A 7,500-nucleotide genomic window follows, 5' to 3' on the forward strand; every position below is an offset into this window, starting at 1 on the left:
TACTGGATCGTTTTGGCCCAACAGGGAACACGCACACATCCGGAGTCAAGTACAGCATCGCGGGAACATCGGTCGTAATGACACTTATTACCGGCACGTTTGAATACTCTCCGTGACACTCCTGGAAGTTTCCATTTTCTTTTCTGTTTCATTCTCTTTATTTTCGTTTTTAGTTACTTTTTTTGACCGTTTTTTTACGAAAAATCTTAACGTAATGCAAAGGAGTTACGTTCGAAAAAGTGAGACCGATGATAGAAGAATTGATAGGTTAAGAGCAGTGTGATTGACATTCGATTGTAAATTAGCATAGCAATCGCCACGATAAGGAATTCTTCGTGACATTCGCCTGATATTCCATTCTCACTTCTTATTTTCATTTTCCTTAACATTGTCTTGCCGTTTTCCTGCAAGACAGACCCTCGGTTTCACCTTTGATATGCAAAATTTTGTCATATCTTTACAACTCGTCAAAAATAGCCTCTACATTCCGTACGAGTTTAATCTGCAACAGAAAAAAACAAGTAAAAAATGCGCCGAAGTTTCTTCAGCGCAATGGAATTTTCTGCACAGCATATAATCAAGGCCACCGAAAATTGATCTATCTTTCGGTGGTCTCGGTGTAATGCTGTGTGAGCCGCGGTCCGTAAGTCTTTAACCACGGCTAGGTGGTGGTCTATCCTATATCGTTGCCAGAGGCACGATGATGGCTAAGATTAACTTTAAATAAAATAAAAAACTACTGAGGCTAGAGGGCTGCAGTATGGTATGTTAGACGATTGGAGGGTGGATGATCAACATACCAATTTGCAGCCCTCTAGCCTCATCAGTTTTTAAGATCTGAGGGAGGACAGAAAAAATGCGGACAGAAAACGTGCGGGCAGAAAAATGAGGACAGAAAAAAAGTGCGGATAGAAAAAAGGGCGGACAGAATAAAGTGCGGACAGAAAAAAGTGCAGACAGAAAAAGTGCGGACAGAAAAAATAAGGACAGAAAAAGTGCGGACAGAAAAAGTGCAGACAGGAAAAAAGTGCAGACAGAAAGAGTGCGGACAGAATAAAGTGCGGACTGACAAACAAAGCCGGCACAATAGTTTTTACAGAAAAAATTAAATTCTGTACTCTCTCGAATGTAGGTCTAAGAGATACAGAAAAGAACCCAAATAAGTAAATGAAATTACGAGGCATATGTTGACCTCCCCTCCAAAAAAAAACACATGAAAAACGACGCGACAGTCATGCAAGGAAAACTCAAGCACCTTCACAGTTGACAATGACATTTAGTTTCAGTGTCGGTGTTTTGCTTGCTGACGAAAGCATTCTTATATTAAAATAACACAAAAATAGATATAAAATGAATTATACTTATGACAGTTTATTTTCTTAAGCCACTTCAAAGACTATTCTATCACTCCGGTGATAGAAAGCTCAGTCATTTATTCGATAAACTGATTGACAGATGGAAAGAACTGAATTGAATTGAAATGAATTGAATATAGAATTTAGGCCAAAGGCCAAGCACTGGGACCTACGAGGCCATGACTATTTCAACACTGCATTCTGAAACACCCGCGGCTTTTGCACGTGACAATAAAACCTTGCGATTTTAACTAACAATGTGCAGTCAAGGGAAACGCTTAAAAAAAAAAAAAAGAGCCCCGGAGACAGAAAAACAAATTAAAGGAACACGAAAAAAACACAATAACATTGACATTAAAACCGCGAAAAGGGAGAGAGAGAGAGAGAGAGAGAGAGAGAGAGAGAGAGAGAGAAGCAAGAAACACCACCTGCAGCTTTCGCCCGAAGCATTTCTCCATCATGGAGGAAAGTGGTGGACCCGTGACATTCTTAACCGAGGGGTAGAATTCTTCTTTTCATGGCCATCGTTCCTCAAGGTTTTAAAGATACGTAGCTAACTCGGCGTTGAAATCACCAATGTCTCTCTTTGACTTCGGTCTTTCGTTTCAAGTCCCGTCGCTTGCATTGATGTGTATATTTGTATTTAGATTTTTTGGTTTCTGTCTTATATTGCTTTTCGTACACATACACACATATACACAAGTGTGTGTGTGTGTGTGTGTGTGTGTGTGTATATATATATATATATATATATATATATATATATATATATATATATCCACACAGACACACACCACCTTATCATGGCCACCATTCCAAAAGGACCGCCTTCACCCGCCAGCATTGCTAGAATAGACACTTATTTCTCCCCCCCACCACACTTTCCCCCTGACAACGAAAGCTTCCTGGTCGTAAGTAATAAAAGAAAATTAGGTCTAAGTCAGTTTCTGATATTGTCAAGACTCGGTGGACAAACACAAGAGATATTTGACCCAAACAAGTGACCAAGAAGCCATGTCATCTGTGCCAAAGCAGTAGTGTCGCTGATTCCCCACTTCGGCGAAATTCAGAGCAAGGCGCCCTTGCTAAACGCAGCAAAATAAGCATTACACTGGGACCATCATTAACCCAGCAAAAGAGCAGCAAAGCATTAGGATATTGTCAACAGCAAGAAGAGAGCAGTGTCTCTGAAGGTTTAAGAACTGCCAAATGGTACTTAGAAAGCTGCCAGTATCCAGCCGCACAACCTATACAGCAATTGTACACAGGCTAAACAACAGAATGAAATATAGAATCTAGGCCTAAGGCAAGCAATGGGACCTACGAGGTCATTCAGCTATGAAGCGGAAATTGACAGTAAGAAGGTATGAAAGGTGTAACAGGAGGAAAACCTAGCAGTTGCGCTATGAAACCACTGTTAGGAGAGGGTGGAAGGTCAGATGGAAGAAAGAAAAAATGAACGGAAGTACAATAAAAGGAATGACAGAGGTTGCAGCTAGGGGGGCGAAGGGACGCTGCGTAGACCTTTGAGTCATGCCTACAGTACACCACGTGAGGTGCATGGATGGCACTAACCCCCCTATGGGGTACACAGGCTAAGATTCGGATATCAGCGAAGCTGGCATAAGATAATAGACAATCCGAGACCATGCAGTCAGAGAAATAGCTGCTAAAGAACGCTTCCTGGTCAGTTTCCCCCCAAAAAACCACAGTTTAGATAAAATTACGCAAATATACAAAAACGATGAAACTAAGTTCATTTTGGAGAACATTCACGATTATGCTGGTTTTGTGTGATTTGGAAACGACCTGCAACTCCCTGTTTCTGTGCGTGTTGGAACTACCAGTACTCGCTCTAAAGGGCTTATATAAATTATCTCTGTTTTTCCTTCTTGAATTCCCCATGTCATTTCATTATATCTTTCCTAAACACGCTGCGTAAAACATTCTCCTTAACTCTGTACTTATCCTTTCTCGCTCTTTTCCCTGTCGCCTTACCACAGGGAACTATGCGAACTTGGCACCTATTTGCAATCCAGCTGTCTACAGGCCTCCTACAGTGCTCTTACAGCCTACAGTCTATAGTTTTCCTACAGTGCTCTTACAATCTCTAGTTCTCCTACAGTGTGCTCTTTCAGTCTCTAGTTCTCTTACAGGGAGCTCTTTCAGTCTCTAGTTCTCTTACAGGGAGCTCTTTCAGTCTCTAGTTCTCCTACAGGGAGCTCTTTCAGTCTCTAGTTCTCCTACAGGGAGCTCTTTCAGTCTCTAGTTCTCCTACAGGGAGCTCTTTCAGTCTCTAGTTCTCCTACAGGGAGCTCTTTCAGTCTCTAGTTCTCCTACAGGGAGCTCTTTCAGTCTCTAGTTCTCCTACAGGGAGCTCTTTCAGTCTCTAGTTCTCCTACAGGGAGCTCTTTCAGTCTCTAGTTCTCCTACAGGGAGCTCTTTCAGTCTTTAGTTCTCCTACAGGGAGCTCTTTCAGTCTCTAGTTCTCCTACAGGGAGCTCTTTCAGTCTCTAGTTCTCCTACAGGGAGCTCTTTCAGTCTCTAGTTCTCCTACAGGGAGCTCTTTCAGTCTCTAGTTCTCCTACAGGGAGCTCTTTCAGTCTCTAGTTCTCCTACAGTGTGCTCTTTCAGTCTCTAGTTCTCCTACAGTGTGCTCTTTCAGTCTCTAGTTCTCCTACAGTGTGCTCTTTCAGTCTCTAGTTCTCCTACAGTGTGCTCTTTCAGTCTCTAGTTCTCCTACAGTGTGCTCTGTCTCTTTCTCCTACAGTGTGCTCTTTCAGTCTATAGTTTTCCTACAGCCCTCTTTCAGCCTGTAGTTATCCTAGTGTTCTTACAGTCTACAGCCCTCCTACAGCGCCCTTAGTCTATAGTTCTACTCGAGATAAGTATAAAACGTTTTCCTTCTGAGAGCTGCAGCAACCCCTCTGTTCCTCCTTGGCTTAAGACTTTTTTCCTTCACCTCCAATAATCCCTTTAACTCATACAGTAGTAGTTTACCCCATTATATAGAGTTCATCAAATACAGCATGAAAATTCCAGGGGATATTTTCGTTTTCCCAGAGATTCCATTCATCTTTATTGGCTATTTTCTATTAAATTATATCAGTCCCACTGAAGGGTAACCTCAGGATTTTAAAAGTTTAAAACTTTTCCTTCTGCCCATCGTCATTTGCTTATTCATTAATAAAAGATTCGTATTCATACCTTGCATCTTCACATCACTGAATGACTCAGGGGCTGCTTCCTGAGCAAAAGCCCTTGCTGGAATAACGCCAGGCTTAATTACAAACTAACTACAACTGGCTCCCATCAGTTCCATGTGCTTAACATTTGTGATCACCAAGGATTTCTCTTTTCCATTCTTTCTTAATCCCGAAAATATTGCCTTCTAAGGCTGTGTGCAGCCTTAGACTACACAACGTTTGGCAATATTGGTCCAAAGGTGAAAAAAAATGACCACAAACTTTATCAAATTTATTGCAGATTGTCTGCAACAATATATTTCCCATAGGAACATTTTATATGACCAAGGGTTTGAAACTGATAAATTTTGACTCTCTGCCATTGGCTTCCAAAAACTACATAACTGACAACACACTGCCACCGTGAGTAGAGAATGCATAAACACGAGCTACACTTAACACAGAGAGAGAGAGAGAGAGAGAGAGAGAGAGAGAGAGAGAGAGAGAGAGAGAGAGAGAGAGAGAGAGAGAGAGAAATTATAAACACTAATGGAGCAATCTTTACACTTATATCCAACTTAAATAAATAACTAATTTCCATTTTTATTTCCGATTAAGATAGAAAATTAAAAAATTAATTTTAATTTTGCTTTAACGATTCAAGTGTCAAATGGTACCTAGTGGGACTATGCCACTTTTTTCAGCATTTAGTTCAAACCAAAACCATCCTTTAGCTGTGAAGAGTAAAATTTAGAGTACTTTCTTTCCACAGACACAATGGGAACTTTCTTTCCTGTGCTCGCAGTTTGGCAGCTTTGTTCAATTATTCTACATTGTTTTTATTGAATCAAGACTGATACACAACTGAAGGAGTTTGTTTGCTGCCATTATCTGAACGAAATGCAAAGTTCACTTCAGAATTCAAGTTCTTATTTCTGGCGACATGAAACTTAAGTATATCCAACAGCAGGCTATAACCTCATAGAAAATGATAACTCGGTTTAAATTATAACTCAGTTTAAGTTTTTCTCAATTATTTACTCCTGATGCCTTTCAGACAATGACATTTTAGTCTGAATCTTTCGTTCGTTAACAGAACTTCAGACTAGTCAACATCGACTGTGAACCCTGCCAGAAGTGACGTGGTTTTTCTCATAGTATAAAACCTAAACCACAACAAATTTCAGGTATTAAAAAAAAGTAAAAACACAGTAACTTTCCTTCCATAATATTACAAAACTTATACAAAAACATACTGAAGTTAAATTTTGTAAATCAAAATTACTTTTGTAAATCCCATGTGATTTTATAACAATCTACTGGTTAAGTTAGACAGATTAAAAAGGTCTAGATATTTAATTCGTTATGGCAAGAAACATTACCCAATTGCTATCACTGGTGAGGGTAATTTCGTTCATATTAACATGTTCATTTAATACTATATTTTAGTAGCACACTGAAGTTACAAGGCAATAACACCCTCGAACCAACAATGCAGGACCGCTTAAGATAAGACAAGTATCAGTAATGCCAGACTTCATCCTCCTCAGATTCAGATTCAAAACTTCTTGTGGCGTAAAAACAACGAACACATTCAGTCCTTGCTTAAAGTGTTGTTTATATCGTTTTACGTAATTCTGCTCCAGCAAATATCCTGGAAAGCAAAAAATACAGCAGCAGCAAGCTAAAAAATAAAATAAAAAGGTGACGTAAGATTACTTAGATGAACTGAATTCTCCTATACAAACCAGTCTCTTATGAAAGCTCTGGCCACAGTAGCCCAAGACAAAAATCCCAAGGATGAAAAGAAGTGCTAGCACACAGACCAAAAGTATCCCAAAGTGTTAAAGTATCCCAAAGTGTTAAAGTATCCCAAAGTGTTAAAGTATCCCAAAGTGTTAAAGTATCCCAAAGTGTTAAAGTATCCCAAAGTGTTAAAGTATCCCAAAGTGTTAAAAAACAGCCAAAATTGCTATAAAGCAGTCAAAAATGCTATAAAGCAGTCAAAAGTGCAAAGTAGTGAACTGATCAAGGGAACCACTTATGTAGGGTATAGAAGTCACAGCTGTCGAGCAAAATTAACAAAAGGTTAATTTGCTAGGGGCCATAATTAAAAAGCTAATTTGGTAGGGCTATTAAACAACAGCAAAACCTAGCTCAAGCTTTTTAGACTGTTAAATTTAACGAATACCATTAAACTACCATTCACAATGGTTCTATAAGTAAAAAAGAATGTTCATTGTATCATTGACGTGAATATCACTAATTATAAATTAATTTGAACGATGATCAAATGAAGCTCTAATTTACGTTAAATGAAATTAAAATAGTTTTGTCAACATTAAAACTTTAAAGCAATGCAATATCAAAGCAATGCAATATCAAAGTTACTTAAATTTACTTAATAATTGGCAAGCAATTTTAAAGTCATTTAGGCTGAGAAGTACAGAGGCACAAGTTAAAAGTAAATCACTACTGAACTTCGTTGATGAAAAAGGTAATTTAACATTAACTACCATTCTCACGAAATTAAATACCTACTTAAGTTAGCTTACTTGTATTATTACCAAACTTTAAAAGCAAAACAGTTACGTAAAAAGCGTCTTGACAAAACGTGGCAAAATTCTAGCAATAAAAATCCTTCGGCATAAGCAATCGCGTTACTTTAAAATAAAAAAAAAAAAATCTTGATAACTGTTCGTTTACTAAAAATAGGAATTTAGTACCTGAAAAGAAAAAGCCTCCCATGCACCTGCCCATAGGTCGTAAGACCTATGGAGCAGGGCATGGGAGGGGCCTCCACCCCTACAGGACCCACCCCTGTAGGGGTGGAGGTAAAAAAAAAACTGGTTTGGTTGGTAAATACACAAAAGCACAAAAATGGAAATCTTTATAAGAAAATATACAAAATATGGGCACCTATCCATTTATACACACAAACATGGGCACCTAGCCATTTA

At 38.9% G+C, this 7,500-nt stretch overlaps 1 protein-coding gene and 1 long non-coding RNA gene across 2 annotated transcripts in view; one reads left to right on the forward strand and one right to left on the reverse strand.

Annotated features, from left to right (window-relative positions):
• Positions 1-7,500, forward strand: part of LOC136828196 (uncharacterized) — a 221,643-nt gene that overhangs the window by 106,547 nt on the left and 107,596 nt on the right. The window lies entirely within an intron of this gene.
• LOC136828195 (uncharacterized) overlaps positions 5,753-7,500 on the reverse strand; it is a 3,400-nt gene continuing 1,652 nt past the window's right edge. The window contains exon 3 of the long non-coding RNA XR_010849954.1: positions 5,753-6,194. This is a non-coding gene — a long non-coding RNA (uncharacterized lncRNA). The remainder of the gene's footprint in view (positions 6,195-7,500) is intronic.

Source organism: Macrobrachium rosenbergii, chromosome 42 (genome assembly GCF_040412425.1).
Source record: "Macrobrachium rosenbergii isolate ZJJX-2024 chromosome 42, ASM4041242v1, whole genome shotgun sequence".
Taxonomy (NCBI): Eukaryota; Metazoa; Arthropoda; class Malacostraca; order Decapoda; family Palaemonidae; genus Macrobrachium; species Macrobrachium rosenbergii.